Source organism: Plecotus auritus (assembly GCF_963455305.1).
Source record: "Plecotus auritus genome assembly, chromosome: 7".
NCBI classification, from domain to species: domain Eukaryota; kingdom Metazoa; phylum Chordata; class Mammalia; order Chiroptera; family Vespertilionidae; genus Plecotus; species Plecotus auritus.
In genome coordinates, this window is record NC_137774.1 from 4930077 (window position 1) to 4944169 (window position 14093).

Below are 14093 nucleotides of genomic sequence, written 5' to 3' on the forward strand. Positions count from 1 at the left end.
TCCGATTTCCACTCGTGACACAGATGTCAGGAGTCCTTTCCAAGCTGCTTTCACGGGAGGGAACTCGATCTCAAATATGTTGCGCAAATGAATAATAAAAAACAAAGGAAAATTGCCCTCTTTATTGAAACTCATTTTATGAATAAAACAATTATTCTGGTAATTGAAAAAATGTGTCGTTAAATTAAATGCAGGGGTTCCTATTAAAATTTTAGTGCGTTTTGGCTGCTGCTGGCTAGAGGCTGGTAATTATAGTCGAGAGTTTCGCTTTCTCTTTATTGTTTTTTAATCTCTGTGTGCTGCGGCTCTCAGATGATATTTTATGTCAAAGAGATTTAGAGCTGTGCTCCAGAGGGGCGGGAGGGAGGAGCTGGCTGGGTGGGGGGCGGGCCGCGGGGGATTGCACAGGCATCCGCCTCTGACACTAGGTTGGCTGTCACTCTGGCTGCCCGGCAGTCTTGGTTGGTCTCTGCAGCTCTCAGTCAGCCTGGCGGCAGCCAATCACAGCCCTCTGAATCCAGTGCCCTCCCCACCACCTCCTCTCTGACATCCTTACTTGATAGAGGTTGAGGGGAGAAGGGAAGTCTGCAGTTGGGTCTGTGGGTGTCTGGGTCTCTGCTCCTTCTTGGAAAGGGTGTTTGGAAAGCAGCAGGGTGGGGTGGGGTGGGGTGGGGTGGGCCGGACCTTCTGAGGTTCTTTCTGCCCTTGTGGGGTCAGTTAAAGAAGGCGTGGAAGCTCAAGCACCATGAGGGCAGGGACCCTGCCTGTCTTAATCGCCTTTGCCTTCATAGCCCCCAGAATAATAAGTGGTGCATTGCCAGCTGTTAATTCTTCATTCATATATAGTTATATATATTTCAGCGAGGAAGGGAGAGGAAGAGAGAGATAGAAACATCAATGACGAGAGAGAATCATTGATCGGCCGCCTCCTGCACACCCCACACTGGGGACCGAGCCTACAACCGGACATGAGCCATGACTGGGAATCGAACCGTGACCTCCTGGTTCATAGGTCGACACTCAACCACTGAGCCTCCGAGGCCAGGCCCAGCTGTTAATTCCCGTCGAGGGAGGGCAAGCGGGAGACAGGAAAAGCTACCCTAGAGCCTGTGTGGCCCGGGATTGGTTAAGTAGGGAGGGACGAGACGGGAGAGTGAGAACAGCCTGGCAAAGCTCTGGGTCTCCTTGAGGACCCCTCCCCCAGCCCTCCAGGCAGGAGGAGGAGAAACTGAAGCGAGCTCCCTCTCGGTTCCTGGCAGGGCTGCGCGGCTCCCGGGCTGACTGAGCGCCTTGGTAACTGCCCTTGATGGGGTACGCGTCTCCCTGGCTCCGGCCGCGTTTCTGTCCTTTGTCTGGGAGATGAAGCTCCCGGTGGGCAAGGTCTCCGGCCCTGCCACCTGCCACTGGGAGCTTGATGAATCGGGCTGGGCCTGGGAGCTGCTGGGCATTTATCACGAAGGCCCTGAGCTGGGCAGGAGCCCAATGCCATTGTCCAGCGGCGTCAGACGAGCCCTGGGCCTTGGGCAGGGAGGGAAGCGGGGCGGGCATCTCCAAGGCCCCTGTTTGCATGCTCTGCGGCTTAGAGGCTCCCGTCCGGACCCGCTGTGCCATCCTGGGCCGTTCCCTCTTGGGTCCCTTCCTTGTCCTGCTCTGCTCTGTCCAGGTCCCCAGGCAGCTGACTTCCTGGTTTCCCAGACGTCCAGGTGGCTGGGTTTGGCCATTGAGCGGCACTGACAGGAGATGGGAGGTGGGAGGCCGATAGAAGTCGGGGTGCTTCCCCCCCATCTCTGTGTGCCACCACTGGCATTCCTCCAGCTCCGGGGGCAGGGTGCCCTATTCTAGTTGCCCACATGACCCTTTTGGGCTCGGATCACCCCACTTCCTCCCAGGCACCCCCTTTCCGGCCTTGGGGTGGTAAAGCTTTCCTATGTGGCTAATCTCTGGGTTCTCACTGCCTTCCATTTCCCTTCTCAGCTCTCCAATCACTTGTAACCAGTCCCTGTAGCAAATTCCTTCTGTGTTAACACTCCAGAGCGTTTCTGCTCCCGGTTGGACTCTGGCTGTACACCCGTCCCCTGAACATCCCGGGAGGAGTGACAGAGGGGCTGTCTGCAGGGGTGGGGGTGCGAGAGGGTCCCTCAGCCCCTTCCAGCTGTCCCACTACCTGGGGAGGTCTCTCTCCTCAAACAAGGGGTCACTCGTGGCTAGGCCCACTCCACTGATCAGATTATGCTGATCCATCCACAGGGACAGCCCCTCATCTTGTAATGATTGAGCTATTTTCCCAGCGGCAAAGGGTTAGTAGGATAGGGGCCCTTTCCTGGGGACGTTGCATCCAGCACAATAAACCTCAGGGCCATTAACCCTGGGCAGAGCGGCTGGGAAGCCAGGGGCAATCCCTTTCCCACAGAGCATGCCTCCCATCCCTGCTTGGCTGACTCCCACCTGTCCTTTGGGGCTTGACTGAGGCAGCCCCTCCTCCAGGCAGCCCTCCCTGAAGCCTCCAGGCTGGATAGCCCTCCGAGATCCTCCCCTAGCACTTCCTGGTGCCTTATCCTGCTATGTTCACCCTCTCCCCCTTGGTCAGGGGCCACATCTTTGTTCCCAGGGCCCCAGGCAGCGGGCTCTCAGGGAGTGGTTTTTGGGGTGAATGAATGAGGAATCAAATTACTTAACTACAAATGAGTGAATCAAGTACTTGCTAAAGGGCAAGAGCCCTCTGTGATGGGTTAAGGGGGCCCTGTCTTCAACAGCGAGCAGCCCCAGGACACGGCCGCCTGCCCCACAGCAATCACGGAAGGCTGCCTGGAAGAGGGGGGGGGGCCACCCCTCTCCTCTCAGCCCTCTCTCCTTCGCCTCCTTCCTCCCCCTCACTTGGATTGTGAGTAAAGAAACCACTGCCTGCTGCTCTTTGCCGTTGGCAGGAAAATCACCCCTTTATCAGCCAGCAGCAGGGCCGGGCGGGGCTGCTGGCGCCCAGGGTCTCCGCAACCACGAGGAGGCCGATGGCGTCACGGTGACAGGAGTCCTTGACGTGTCTCTTCAGGAGGCCACTGGGGTCGGCACTGGAACTCAAGAGTGCTGGGAAGCAGCCAGCTGGCGGCGGCAGCTGCGGTGTGGATGGCACGCCTGGGGGTGTCTGAGCCAGTAACCGGGGCCCGAGGAGGCTGACAGGGCTCTGGGGCAGCCACCTCCCACGTGCGTGTCCCTCCTTGGGACAGTGGCAGACCTGAGTGTACAGGTCAAAGGCATGGGTCCCTGGAGGCTCACCCTCTGGTTGGTTTCCTCCCCACGCCGGTTGGCCAGGCACCGGGCAGTGTCCACAGCCGTGTCCTCCCCAGGGAGAAGCCGGGCTGCCGGGCCTCCCTGGGAGCAGGCACACTGCCCTCTGGACGCGGAGAGGTGACACATGAGTGACCAGCTGTTGGGAGCCCCGGACGGCTTGGGCTGAGGAGGATGGAAGGGAGACCCGTCCCAGAGAGAGCCCCGTGGCCCGCGCTTCTGTGCCAGACGGGCCTTGGGCATCAGTTTCAATATCCCCCAAACAGGACGGGATCCCGTGTCTGCCCGCCCCCCGAGGAGTAATGGCCTGTGTTCCGGGGCTGCAGGGAGGGGCCGGGAGAGGAGCAGGGAGCCGGGTCTGATGTGGCACTGACAGGAGGCTCCACTCGGAGGAGAGCGGGACAGGGAAGAGGGGCTGGGGACGGGCACACGGTAGCAGAGCCCCTCCCTCCCAGGCCGAGCTTGCCTTGAGGAGTATCCTGACCCCCATGGAGCAGAGGCAGAGGAAAGGAGCTAGTCTGGGGGCCCAGGTCTGGGACTCTGCAGTTAGCTAATGGGTGTCCTCAAGCTTAGCCTCCCTCCCAGCTCGCCTCCATGTCCTCATTTATAAAATGGGTGTTATAGCATATGGCACACCCAGGCCCGCATTCTGTTAGGGACATCAGAGAGGTGATCAAAGGTAAAGCCTACAGAAGCTGTCATAGTATCCCAGTTACAGCAGGGGGAACTGAAGTTAGATACAAAGCAATTCAGTATGGGTGTGTGTGTGTGTGTGTGAGAGAGAGAGAGAGAGAGAGAGAGAGAGAGAGAGAGAGAGAGGGAGAGGGGTGCCCCTTCCCACTGGTCTTTAAGAATTAAAAGAAACCAACAACCCTGGTTGAGTGACATTCTACAAAATACCCCCGAGATCATCAAAACTATAAGAGCATCACAGAGAAGGAAGTCAGAACAACTGTCCGAGTGGGAGGAGCCTAAGGAGACGTGATGACTGAGCGTAATGCAGTGGCCTGGGTGGCGTCCTAGCCCAGAAAAGGACGTCAGGGAAAAGCTAAAAAGATGACGGTAGCCTGCTTAGTAAGAATGTGTCAGGATTGGTTTCTTACTTGTAACAATGTAGCATAATACTGGGAGATGTTCACAGGAGAAGCTGGGTGTGGGGTGTGTGGGAACTCTCTTAATTTTTCTGTAAATCAAGATCTATCTATATATACATGTAAAAGGGTAATCTGCTAATTAAACCAGACATCTTCTGGGCATCTTCCGGACGTCCTTCTGGACAAAGCCACGGTGGCAGGGGCTGAAGCAGAGGTGGTTAGGGGCGATCAGGCCGGCAGGGGGGAGTAGTTAGGGGGCGATCAGACCGACAGGCAGGGATCAGGCCTAAACCAGCAGTCGGACATCCCCCAAGGGGTCCTGGATTGGAGAGGGTGCAGGCCAGGCTAAGGGGACCCCCCCCTCCCGCCCCGTGCACGAATTTTGTGCACCGGGCCTCTAGTCCTAAAATAAAAAATGTGAGCAGCAGTCACCACCACCTAACACTCCTCCTCAGGCCAAGTAAAGGGCCCTCTGTTTGCTGTCTCCGTCTTGTCGTCTTGTATCCAACCTTAACCCGTGCTTGACACAGACACACTGTCGCCCCAAACCTTGCTCTGTGCATCTGTCATGTCTATCTGAGTCCCTGAGGCTGTCCAGAGGGGAAGAGGCAGGGTTCCTCGTGGTTAGGGACCGGGACGCTCGATTCCACAGAACCCCATCTCGGCTGCTGCCTATCAAGGGGTCTTGCTGACGGTTCTGAGCCTCAGTTCATCAGGCCTCAGTCAGTGTGGTGTGCAGGCTGGCCTGTTGCAGGTGTGCATTAAACGGAGGCCTGGAGCTGATTAAAGAAGCCCTTGTCAGTTAGGTCAATAGATCCAACTTCGGGAGATAAAAGCGTGGGGGTGGGACCAGAGTGGGAGTGACAGGTGGACCAGGCAGGAGGCGGGGGGTTGAGGGGGGGCGGAGAGGGAGGATATGGAGTTCTGATGGCCTCACAGCAAAATCGACAGATTGAAAATCTGCTCTGACGGCCTCTCCATTTATCTCCCTCGTTAACAGACATGGCCATTTGGCAGGGGTGAGGGCAGCAGGGCGGGGGCTGGCCAAGTTTCAGTCTGATTTCTCGGGGCTTACCATTATCCGTCGTCTCTTTGCATAAAAAGGGATTAGATCTGTGGCTGAGTATTCACTGAGCACCCAGACACGTGCATGCGCGCGCACACGCATGCACACACGCATGCACACGTGTTGTTATCCCAAGCTGCTGACTCGAGTTGCCACTGTTGTCAGATCCAGCCTCACTGTCCCCAAAGCCTCAGGGGGGCCAGTGCTCCTGCACCCCAGAACCCCCCCTCTCCAGGCTGGTGAGAGGAAGGCATTCCTGGTCCCTATCCCCATCATGTGAATAAAGTGCAGGGACAGAGCCTTGATCCCATTTGGGGGGATTAGTGACTCAGGAGGTTGGGAGACTAGAATATCAGCAGGAAGGGGAGGTGGGGGGCTCAGAGAAGGGGGCTGGTCTCTGCACCCTGTTCCTAACTTCCCAACATCAAAGAGCCTTCAGCCCTGGCCGGTTGCTCAGTGGTTAGAGCAGCCTTGGGCAAACTACGTCCCGCAGGCCGGATCCGGCTGTTCTATCCGGTTCTCTTGCTCTCCCCTCCGCTCCTTTACTTTGAATTTATATTAGTTCACACAAACACTCCATCCATGCTTTTGTTCCGGCCCTCCGGTCCAGTTTAAGAACCCATTGTGGCCCTCGAGTCAAAAAGTTTGCCCACCCCTGGGTTAGAGCATTACCCATAGGGTCACAAGTTCGATTCCCGGTCAAGGGCACATACCTGGGTTGCAGGCTCGATCCCCAGCCCCAGTAGGGGCGTGTGCAGGAGGCAACCAATCGATATGTCTCTCTCGTGTCGATGTTACTCTCTCTCTTTCTCTCTCTCTCTCTCTACCTCTCCCCTTTCCACTCTAAAAATCAATGGGGGGAAATATCCTCGAGTGAGGATTAAAAAAAAAAAGGCTCCTTTGGTCCCTGTCACCTGCCCCTACGTGGGCCGGGGTGGGAGGTGGGAGCTGACTGTGTGCTGCCCAGTTCTCCACCTGTTTGCCCAGGGAAGGGGCTCCCTGTGAGCCTGGGGAGGGAGGAAGCAGGGGAAACTGAGGGGTGACTCTGTGGCCCCTCGTTAGTTTGAGGGGTGCAGGGAGTCCTGCCGCCTCCGGGGAGCCCAGCTGTCTCTGGACCTGCCTGTCCACTGCCCCGTTACCTGAAAGGCATTGTCACATCCAGAGCTGGGCGTTGTCTTAACTGGACCCGGGAGGGCGTGAGGAGGGAGGCAATCGAGGAGCTGAGTCACAGTCTTCCCGGGGGCAGGGGGAAAGACCCCTGAACTCTAACCCCTGGGTCCTCTCCAGCCCCGCCCCGCTGACCTCCGCGGGGGGCAGCTGCCTGCTCGCTGGTCTGGCTGTCCCTCTAGGCCAGCGGCTCCCAAGGTGTGCTCCCTGGGCCCCTGGCAGCAGCCTCGCCTGGGACTTGTCAGAGAGGCACATGCTACCTGTGTATCTTTCCTCCCTCCACCCCATCTGCCCCGCGCCCTCACCAGTACCCCAAAGGCCTTCCAGAGGTGCGCTCTGGCCTGGATCATGTGGTCCCACGGCCCGCCCCGCACAGCGTCGCCTCCACTGAATCAGGACATTTCTTGTCTTGCACCGAGAGTCAGCGCCACGCCCCTCCCCCCCACAGCACACCTGGTCGAATCTGCTCATTGGTGCTCACTCCTCATTCACTCCTGCGTGCATTCACTCATTCAGTGAGAATGTAGCGTCACCGTGAGCACGTGCTGGGGATGCCGAAAGAGCAGACACCCCCAGGCTTCCGGGGGGCTCCCTGGAGGAGGGGAGAGGAGGAGGAGGCGGAGGGGGAGCGGGGCGGGAGGAGCAGAAGACGCCTTGGCTCCGAGCGGAGGTGCAGATGTTGACCGCGCAGGCATCCCTGCATCCCGTGCTCTGCCGCTGCCTGTTGTGTTTGGAAAGTGATGGATTTCGGCACCAGCTAATTAGTCTCTAATTAGCAAGTGGAGTGTAAACAATCACAACAGATGGGGGAGAAGAGGCATTAGCAAAATGACCCTTCTTCGGGGGCAAGCCTCAGAGAGGCACTTCCCGAGGGAGTTGGAAGGCAGGCTGGAGGTGGGCGCCATGGGCGCTGGTGACAGGTGGGGAGCGGGGTCAGCGGAGGAGATGCCGCGTGGTGCCCGGGTGGGAGGGCCATCGTGGGCACCGTCGCATCGGTAGCCAGGGGAGCCGAAGTGGCAGAGGACAGCTCCTTGGGAAGAGAGTTTTATAAACACAGGGAGTTCCCGGGGATGTGACCTGGGCACTAGTGTTAATCCAGAGCGTGGCGTGTCCCCTACAGGGCCTTGGGGCCTGTGTCCGGGGACTCGGGGTTTCCAGACTGCTGACACACTTTCTAGGGACACACACCTGGGTCACTGGCCACTGCCCGTTGACAGGCAGGCTGCCAGGTGCAGTGCCCGACCGCTCTGGGGATGCCATCCTTCCAGGCTCGGCGGCTGGTCTCTGAAGCCAGGCCAAGCCACGTGCCCGTGGCACAGTCGGCCTTGGGGAGCCCCAGTACATCCTGGCTCCGTGCCCCCGGCCCCGGGGTCTGCAGGACCCGGTTGGGATGCAGTGGTGGGCACATCCCAACAGCATTGCCAACTGAAGGGGACACGGAGGGAGGACTTCTCTGCGCCTTGCCTGGCAGGGTTCCCTGGCAGGTGGGGGGCGCCGCTTCCAGAGAGGGACCAGCAAGACTGGGCATTCAGGGGGATACAAGCGAGACTGGGTAAGTGGCCAGAAGACTGGGCACCCGGGGAGGTGGCCAGAGGAACAGAGGCAGAACCTGAAAGGGGAGAGGCCCGGGGTGTTATACGGCTCTGTATTAAGCGCCTTTATCAAGTGCCGTCTGGGCAAACTGCGTGCTGAGGCCCTCGGAGCGTTGCCCGGTCTGTCCCCTGCGCTCCGGAAGCCTGGGACCGAAGACAGACCATCGGACCCTGGGAGCTGCGCCGTGGAGAGGCAGCCTCCCTCCTTCCCTGGAACGTGAACAGGTCCAGCCTCAGGCTCCGTCTCTGGTGGGACAAGAAAGGCCCAGGCCCTCTTTCCGGGGGAAACGTGTCCCCTCCGCGGCCGCCGTTATAGGCCTAATTAACAGGCTTGTCTCACCGGCCTGGCAGCGTTGGTAAGAAGGGCAATTTCATTGTCTGGCAACGTTACCGCAGTCCTGGCAGCGTGTTAGCAAAAGTGGTCTCATCCGGCCTGGCTCCTGGCCGAGGCGCTTCTCTTCGAAGGACAGGGCTCTGGCTTCCTCCTTCCCCATCCCCTGATCCGCGGGGCGGGGAGACCGCCAGCAGCCTCCCTCGGCGGCCCGGCCTCCGTGTGGGGCAGCGGTGGCGTGTCACTCCCGGGCTGCAGTGGGGTGTGGAGGCGCAGGGGCAGGCCCAGGAGCGTGGGAGCAGATAGATGTGGTCCCTGCTCAGGTCTGGGCCAGGGTTTCTGAACTTCAGCCCCGCTGGCATTTGAAGCTGGAACATCCTTCGTGGTGGACGGCTGTCCCGTGCGTTGTGGGAGGAATCACGGCCTCCCTGACCTCTCCCCACTGGATGCTGATAGCTCCCTTTACCCCACAACCAAAGACACCTCTAGGCATGGCCTGGAGTGGAGGGGGGGGGCACGGTAATGCCTGGTTGAGAACCAGGGGTCTCGGGAGAGAGGAGAATGGGTAACGAACTCATTACAATGCAACACGATGGAGGTGGTGGTGCAGGGATGGGCCGTGCCCCTCCCCCGCTGTGGGGCAGGGGCAGCTGTGCCCTGGGGGGCTGGGCGGGCGGGAGTGAGGCAGAGCAAAGTCCCAGGGGCGAGGCTGTGTGGTTTGGTAGGAAATCACACGTTGTTGAGTTCCTCCACTTAACCAATATTTCCAGAACACCCGCCATGCGTCTGGTTCAGGGACAAAAAGGGCTTTGTCACCCTTGTTGAGGAGTATTTTATCCTGTATGCAATGGGGCGCCCTTGAGGGAATTTAAACAGGAAGCACATGGTTAGAGACCCCTTTCATTAAAGAGATCAAACTAGCGCCCGATGGCCCGGAGGTCAGGGAGGGTGGGCAGATGAAACCTAGATCAGAGATGAAAGGAGAGGGGGCCGGGGTGGCTTGCTGGCTCGCCGGGTTGAGGGGTGTTCAGGTGGCTGATGCGATGTGGGGGGCAGGGAGGAGGAGATGTTCCCCGTTGTTCCCGGCGTGGGCGTCTGGGTGAGCAGCACTGCTAACTGAACTAGAGAACCGGGGCAAGCTCGCAGGGGCCTGAGGTCAGCTTCGATGTTTTAAACAGGAGCCCGGAGGTCGGCAACATACAGCTGATTCATCCAGCCAAGGTCAGGGCTGGAGACCTGGGCGGCTTCAGCGTCCAAGCCGTCGCTGACACCGGGAAGGGACAAGGACCGTCTCACCAGGGGAAACGGGGCCGTAGGAAGGATCAGACAGAAACCTGGAAACGCCAGCATTTTAGGGCAAGGAGGAAGCCGAGCAAGCCAGGGAGGCAGGGAGGTCGGAGGGGACCGGGAGGAGGGAAGGCATGCAGAGAGTTCTGGGAAGGAGTGTCCGGGCACCCCCGGAGGTCCAACAAGCTTCCGTGGGGCTGGTGGTTAGGAACTTGACGCCCCTCGTCAGAGAAGACAGGTGGGGCTTTCCCCAAGGGGTATGGTGTGCCCACGAGTACTTACCCGACACGGTTCCCTTCGGGAGCGGAATCTGGTGCCGTGACGTGTGTTATGATTCTAGCCCAGCCATAGCGGCTCCGTGGTTGAGCGTCGACCTTTGAACCAGGAGGTCATGGTTCGATCCCCAGCGGGGGGCGTGCAGGAGGCAGCCAGTCAATGATTCTCTTTCATCACTGATGTTTCCATCTCTCTCCCGCTCCCTTCCTCTCTGAAATCAATAAAATATTTTTTTTTACAAAAAGGTTCTAGTGGGGAAGAGGTTGGAGGAAGGCAGATGAAAGGAACATGTGAGACCAGGTGAAGGCTGGGCAAATGGTGATGCCATTGGTACATTCCCACTCCCATCCCACCTGCAGAGTAAGCCCCGCCCCGCCCCCGCCCAGGCTTACCATCCTGCCCCTGTTTGTAGGGGTTGTTGCTCTTCCATGGACCCCAGAGAGAAGGGACGCCAGAGACGAAACCAAAAGCTGGAGCAGAGCGTAAAGAGACGGGCTCCTCCCCCCTCTCTCCAAGTGTGGGTCCAACCTAGACTGTGAGACAGTGGGGGACAGTGCTGTGCCTCCCTCTGCCCCCCAGAAGTTCACCCACCTGCACAGGGCAGCCAGGAGTGGGGCCAGTCTTCAGGAAGCACGTCTCCTACCTTATTACCTCTGTATTGGTGTCCTGCGGCTGCCAGAACAAATTACCATAAACTGGCAGGCGGGCTTAAAACGACGGAAATGTGTTCTCTCACAGCTGTGGAGCCAGAGTCCAAAACCAAGGTGTCAGCAGGGTTGGCTCCTTCGGGAGGCTCTGAGGGGGGATCTGTTCCAAGCCCCGGATCATGGGTCTGGCGGCTCTGGTGGCTCCCAGCAGTCCTTAGCGCTCCGGGGTGTATAGACACGTCCTCCAGCCTCTGCCTCCGCCTTCACGTGGCCTCCTTCCCTGTGTCTCTCTGTCTTCACGTGGCCTTCTTCCCTGTGTCTCTCTGTCATCACGTGGCCTCCTTCCCTGTGTCTCTCTGTCTTCATGTGGCCTCCTTCCCTGTGTCTCTCTGTCATCACGTGGCCTCCTTCCCTGTGTCTCTCTGTCTTCACGTGGCCTCCTTCCCTGTGTCTCTCTGTCATCACGTGGCCTCCTTCCCTGTGTCTCTCTGTCATCACGTGGCCTCTTCCCTGTGTCTCTCTGTTTTCATGTGGCCTCCTTCCCTATGTCTGTCATCACATGGCCTACTTCCCTGTGTCTCTGTGTCTTCACGTGGCCTCCTTCCCTGTCTCTCTGTCTTCACGTGACCTCGTTCCCTGTGTCTCTCTGTCTTCACGTGGCCTCTTCCCTGTGTCTCTCTATCATCACGTGGCCTCTTCCCTGTGTCTCTCAGTTATCACATGGCCTCCTTCCCTGTGTCTCTCTATCATCATGTGGCCTCTTCCCTGTGTCTCTCTGTCTTCACGTGGCTCCTTCCCTGTGTCTCTGTGTCTTCACATGGCCTCTTCCCCTGTGTCTCTGTGTCTTCACGTGGCCTCTTCCCTGTGTCTCTGTGTCTTCACATGGCCTCTTCCCTGTGTCTCTGTGTCTTCACATGGCCTCTTCCCTGTGTCTCTGTGTCTATCATCACGTGGCCTCCTTCCCTGTGTCTCTGTGTCTTCACATGGCCTCTTCCCCAGTGTCTCTGTGTCTTCACATGGCCTCTTCCCTGTGTCTCTGTGTCTTCACGTGGCCTCCTTCCCTGTGTCTCTGTGTCTTCACGTGGCCTCTTCCCTGTGTCTCTCTGTGTCTTCACGTGGCCTCCTTCCCTGTGTCTCTGTGTCTTCACGTGGCCTCTTCCCTGTGTCTCTCTGTGTCTTCACGTGGCCTCCTTCCCTGTGTCTCTATGTCTTCACGTGGCCTCTTCCCTGTGTCTCTCTGTGTCTTCACGTGGCCTCCTTCCCTGTGTCTCTGTGTCTTCACGTGGCCTCTTCCCTGTGTCTCTCTGTGTCTTCACGTGGCCTCCTTCCCTGTGTCTCTCTGTGTCTTCACGTGGCCTCCTTCCCTGTATCTATCATCATGTGGCCTCTTCCCTGTGTCTCTCTATCATCACGTGGCCTCTTCCCTGTGTCTGTCTTCACGTGGCCTCTTCCCTGTGTCTCTCTGTGTCTTCACGTGGCCTCCTTCCCTGTGTCTCTTCTCCTGGCCTCATCCCTGTGTCTCTCTGTGTCACCTGGTCTTATAAGGACATCTGTCATTGGATTGAGGGCCCACCCTGATCCACTATGACCTCATCTTAACTAATTACATCTGCAAAGACCTTGTCTCCAAATTAAGGTCACATTCTGAGGTTCCAGATGGACCTGAATTTGGGGGGACACTGTTCAACGACATACCAACCCAGCTTGGCTCTCCCCCACTCCAGGCCTCCCCCAGGCCGTCCTGTGGAATTGTCACACCACTCTCTCAACATTGCTTTACCTCCATTTCCGGATGAGATAATTGAGGCTGGGGATCGAATGGATATTCAAGTTTCCCAGACCGCAGCGGTGGAGACGGCCCCAGTGGAGTCTCTCCACGCCCGTCTTCCCTCGGTGACACCTCGGCTCCTCCCTCCTTGCCACTTATTTCAGGGCACCCTGGAGGCTGCTCGTAAGAGCTTCTGCTACAAGCTAAACCCGCTCCTCTCTCTCCAGAATCATCTCTCTTTTGGACAGGGAACTGTTTCCTCCCTGTGACAGAAGGGAAAGCTAAGGAGACATTTACAAGAAGCTCAAGTGGCCACAATTGTCTGAGGGGATGCAGGAAAGAGATAAGGGAGGGAAATAATAAGCGAGGCCCCTGGAGCCGCCCAGGGGAGCGGAAGTCAGGGAGAGTTCAGGGGCTCCAGGAAGACTCAGGTGCAGGAGCGAGGCCTGCTCCCCCAGCCCCCTCACCTGCACATGCACCTCGGGGCAAAGGTGAATGGATGCACCGACTGTGCTTAAGTTACCCGGGACTGGGCATGGCCAGGGGACTCTCCTCTCAGCCTTCTTCTCACCTAGAATACGAGCTTTGACCTTGAGGGATAGACAGAGTGCAAGTGGATGAGCTATGGAGGGATGGGTCTCTGCCGTGTCCAAGAGTCAGCAGAGGGTGGGAGAGGGATGGAGGACGGGAGGACACAGCCACAGGGGGAGAAGGAGAACTGCGGGAGAGGGGACAGAGGCCCCTGCTGTCCCCGCTAGAGCCCTTCGTCTGGCTGCCCCTGTGGACTCCTTCCCGGAGCAGTGGGGGGACGGGGTGCCCACACTCACGGGGCTTCTGCCCCTCAGTGAGGGCTGGTGCTTGGGTGCACCCTCCAGACCCTCCAGCTGTCCTGGGAGAACACAGCCCGGGCAGCCTCCCCAACCCCCAGGGGCCTGCAGGCCTCCCTGGGGCAAGAGCCTTGGCCAGGGGTGGATGTGGATCCCTCCGCTGCCGCTCACTCCCGTGTGACCTTGGGGAGACCCCAGCCTCCCCACACTGCTGCTTCCCCATCTTCCGGAGGGGAGGCCATGACCTTGAAGGGCTGCCTTGCAGATTTGGTACGATGTGCATCTGAGCACATCTGGAGCCACCTGGCACAACACAGACACTCAATGCACAGGCGTTGCCTGTGCGTGCGCGGAGTAGGACGTGGGCCGGGGGCCCAGGTGGGTGAAGGCCCCCATGAGACTTGGGAGACAGACTCAGCAGTGGCCACCAAGCCCCCTTCCACACAGCCTTCCCCCTTCTCTCTGGCGCATGCTAGCTGATGGCTGCACCGGCGCTGCCCAGCCCGGTCCCAGCCCTGGACATCCACGAGGATATTCCCCCGGGCGTCCAACCGGCCTCAGCACGCCCACAGCTGGCCTCAGGGTCTTCCCCCCAAACTGGCTCCTGCTCCAGCTTTTGGGTCTCAGGAGCCAGAACCATCACCGCTGACCCTCTCCCTCCAAGAGCCCCACCTCCCATCTAATAAGGCGCCTTCTCCATTCCACCTCCCACGTAGCTCCAAACCCATCCTTCTCTCCCCCACCAGGGGCCACACT

At 58.7% G+C, this 14093-nt stretch overlaps 1 protein-coding gene across 1 annotated transcript in view; it reads left to right on the forward strand.

Moving 5' to 3' along the window:
* Positions 1–14093, forward strand: part of SDK2 (sidekick cell adhesion molecule 2) — a 218337-nt gene that overhangs the window by 60072 nt on the left and 144172 nt on the right. The gene's annotated exons all lie outside the window — the stretch shown is intronic.